Raw genomic sequence first — 4343 nt, 5'->3', positions numbered from 1 at the left:
GTGCACACACACACACACACACACACACACACACACACACACACACACACTATTATAATAAGTAATTAATATAGTATGTATACTAATAATTAATTAATATAGTATGCATACTAATATATATATATATATATATATATGTATATCATCTATCTCTATCTATCCATCTGTTAAATCTCTTTTTTTCCATATTCGGTTTTATTATCAATTTATTTTGATCTGCATTTGTTTCATATTTTACAAGTGGGGCAGACTGATTGGCATTTTTTTGAATTTGAATATCCATGTTTAGATGTGTTTGAGACATAATTCTTAACCTTATGTATAAATCTTATCCCTTTCATACATGTATGTATGTAGGAACTCTTTGAAAACTTTGCATTTAGATGTGTATGACCAAGTTTAATCATTCACCAAATGTTTTTGTGCCAGACCCCACACAAAACCCATGAATCATTTGCACCTGCTTATATAACTGAAGTCTGTTCTATCGATGTCTCAGTAGACAGTTCAGTTGACTTGTGATGCTCCACACTAAAACTGAGTCTGAAGGAAGGCTTTTTCTCAAAGGTCTCCAGACAATGTTATTACCCCCCTCCGGCACCCAATTACTTATTTGCTTATTTCCTCTGTCTGTCTAGTTAAAGCTGAAACAAATTTACAGGCATACAACAAATCTAGCAAAATAGAATATATACTGTACATAAGCTTATTAAAATTGTTTAGTTGAGACTTAATTTTAATACATTATTTAGTAGGCTGTTAGTTTTATTAGTTATTTGAATAAAAGTATTTAATAATTTGCAAATAATAAAGTTGGGAACCCTCTTTTAATCTTAAAGTGGTCAGCACAAGTTTCCTACAGGCTTCCTACACATTTTACGGTTATATTTCATTTTCCTGGTGTTAATATCTCTGAATCTGGCAACTATCAAGCTTTCTCCCCTATTATGCCCAAGTTTCTGATCACTCAGTAGCCAAGTAACGTGGTGAACGGGTGAAGTGTTTGTCTGACATCAGAAAGTTTCAGTCGTTCAGAAATTATATTTGCAGTTTAGTTTAAATAAATGGACATTTGGGGTATGGAAGGAAGGTTTGAGTTAGATGAAACTTTTTAATTTTAAAATATCAAGGAACATTTGATTCATTGTGCCTTTTAAAGAGGCTACAAGGTTTGGATATTTCAGTTTTGTTTTGTACATACTGCTAATACGACTGAGAAGTTGCCATTTATACCACTGACCTTGCTCATTAAATACTGTCTTCTCGGTGCATTTACAGTGTTCCATATCTTTCTTTATCGTTTAGTGTTACTGTGCAGCTGTCCTCCACTGTAAGTTTTGTGTAGGTGATGGGCCGCAGGGCTCGACAGGAGCCTCTGTGTCTGAGAGGATTGATAAAGCTGGAGAGAATGTGGAGGTGTCGGAGGCAGAGCGGTGGGAGTGTTATTTTTGGTGAGGGTCTAATGAAAGTAGCAGGCTTGTAGGAGGCAGACAGCCAATGAGGAGATACTCTTACTTAGTTCCTGTCACATTTACTGTCTACTGCCTGTCTGAGTTTAATTTTAAAGGCCTTTGAACTGTTCACAGATTGCAAGACTCCGACACTATTGTTCACAGACAGTTGTGGTTGCCTATTAATGCAGACAGAATTAATTAAGTCAATTGTGCCTAGAGTTGGCATTCAGATTGGGCGAATAGGTAGAACTACTTTGAGCAAAGATGCTCAAAGAATAATAAGTAAGAAATATTTGACGACAGACTGTGAGTTATGGAAAATTAATGTGCACCCTGCTGGTAATGGTTACATCTCAGTCAGTCAGTTCTTAATGAGGTATTTCACTGTTTTCAGTGAGTTTTCTCTGCTTACTGTTTTAAAAAAGTTGCACATAATTAATTAATTTATTTATTTTTTAGAAATTATCAGCATTTCAAGTTTGGTTCATGCTTTTATAATCATTGATTTTGTTTTGATACATGTGCACGTTTGTAATTCACATGCAGACCGATTTTGTTTCTACTTGCCGGGTGGGCCAAGTAGCCCTGCCAACATTTTCATTGACCCAACATAAAAAATATATATTTTTTAAAGAAATGTATAATTTTGTTTTTATAAATGTTAGTGTTTAAGTGTTTTTTAAGTGTTTACATTTATTTAAATGTATTAAATTTATAAAAAAATACTATGTTATGATAATAATAATTTAATATCAAATATATAATATATATATATGTGTGTGTGTGTGTCTGTGTGTGTGTGTGTGTGTGTGTGTGTGTGCGAAAAGTTTTTTTTCTATAAACCAGCTAGATAATTTTATCTTGATAACAAAGTTTGCAAGTTGGATTAAGTAAATGTACGTGTACATGATCAAAAAATGTAAATAGGATAACACTGGTCCAATAGGGCAAGTGACAGTTCCATCAATCAACCCAAAATTCACTCACACTGGCCCCTGGTCAGCAGACGATCGTTACTGTAGAGCCCTGCTTTCTCATCCAGTATGTTCATTTTTAGTGGCAAAAATGGATTAATTGTGAAATTAGAATTTATTTTTACCATCAACACGTCACATTTATGATGAAATTTTCAAAAGCGATGGCCAATTAGCGGTAAGGGCCATCCAGCCGTGGGAACATCTGGTAGTGGGGCAAATGAATGTGTGCGACCAATCAGAATTCAGAATTCAACATTTAAGGCAAGCACTCTATAACTGATAGAATTTATAATTTTGTGTACCAGGACCCTAAAATTCCATCATAGTCTTTCTCCAAAAATCATGAAATAATCCAGTCAAGCTGTTTCTTCAGAGAGAGAGAAAAAACATGAAATAAAAAGAAAGCCTTGATGAAAAGAACATGAAAAGCCATAAGGAACCTTTGTTCATAATTTTCATCTAAAGGCAAAGCTTTGGTGCAAGTGGAGGAGAGGAAACTGCAAAAATCCCCTTTGACTCTCCTACTTTCAGTCTCTTTCTTCTGCTTGTTTGCCTTGTGACTTTTTTCATTCCTCTGATGTGTGCTGAGATCATACGTCCCCCAGTGAACAGCTCTGTGGTGGGGACACAGGTAGAGGCTGGCGCATTCAGGACGGTGGCTGTGATCCATAGAGCCGCTTGAATGCTGTCGCTGCCGAACACTGCAGAACTCTGCACTCCATAACAATGAGGCAATAGGACGCTTTGATAGACCTTTGAGGTGGAGGAGGAGGGAAAATAGAAGAAAGGATGAATACAGGGGGTGGAGAGGTGGTGAAATGAAAGGGAAGAAAAGTGTCTGTTTATGTGAGTCGAGCTGAATAAGATTTCCGCCTTAGGGAAGATGTTTCTAAAGAGAGAGAGACAGACGTTGGATTGTATATCAAATACATACGGCAAAGTGAGTGAGAAAATGAAGAAAAAAGTTTTGTTGTTAAAGGAATAGTTGTAAAATACAATTTTGTTATTTTTTTACTAACCCACATGTTGTTTGAAACCTGCATGACTGACTTTGTTCTGGTCTCTTTTTTTCCATTCACTGGAGCTTTAAAAAGGACAGTTTTTCAGGAAATCATTCAGGATGGATTTGTGATCTGAACTTGACTCAAAGGAATGATTTGTTCACAGATTGAACCACTTTTCTCACATTCTTTTACATTTCTCATTCTTTCTCGGTCCTTTGACCTTTTTCTGAATCATGTCATATTTCATGCTTACTCCAGATGTGGACGTGTGTGTCACAGCTGTATATACCTCCATATGTGATTGTCTGGATATGAGTGCTTTAACAGGCTGTCCTGAGGGGAATGAAGAATGATCTCATCTCTCATGCAGGTCAGAGGAAGGTGTGCAGCACATTATAATTCATGCTCAGCTGTACAGTACATGTTTTCCCCAGAGTACCTGCCCACAGAACATGCTCTTTAATGAGCTTGAACAGCTCCAGAAACTTTCACCATTTAATCGTAGAATTCACTAATGCTTTACAATAAGGTTCAATTTGTTAACCTTAGTTAATGCATGTATAATACAAATATAATACAATAGTTATTAATTTAAAGGGGTCATATGATGCGATTTCAATTTTTCCTTTCTCTTTGGAGTGTTACAATCTCTTGGTGCATAAAGAAGATCTGTAAAGTTGCAAAGACTAAAGTCTCAAATCCAAAGAGATATTCTTTATAAAAGTTAAGAGTCAACCACGCCTACCTAAAACGGCTCGTTCTAACACGCCCCCACATGTCTATGTCACTGTGTGGGAAGATTTGCATAACGCCGCCCAAATGTTCACGCAAAGAAAGAAGGCGTAACTTTTATTCTCGCTGTAGTATTGTTGTTGCTGCCGCCGCCATGTCGTGAAGGCGCTGTGTGT

General features: G+C 36.4%; 1 protein-coding gene across 1 annotated transcript in view; it reads left to right on the top strand.

The window, feature by feature from the left end:
- LOC107699592 (laminin subunit beta-2-like) overlaps positions 1 to 4343 on the top strand; it is a 45016-nt gene that overhangs the window by 534 nt on the left and 40139 nt on the right. The gene's annotated exons all lie outside the window — the stretch shown is intronic.

Source organism: Sinocyclocheilus anshuiensis, unplaced genomic scaffold (genome assembly GCF_001515605.1).
Source record: "Sinocyclocheilus anshuiensis isolate Anshui unplaced genomic scaffold, SAMN03320099.WGS_v1.1 scaffold879, whole genome shotgun sequence".
Lineage (NCBI taxonomy): Eukaryota > Metazoa > Chordata > Actinopteri > Cypriniformes > Cyprinidae > Sinocyclocheilus > Sinocyclocheilus anshuiensis.
This window is presented reverse-complemented; position numbering and strand designations above follow the sequence as displayed.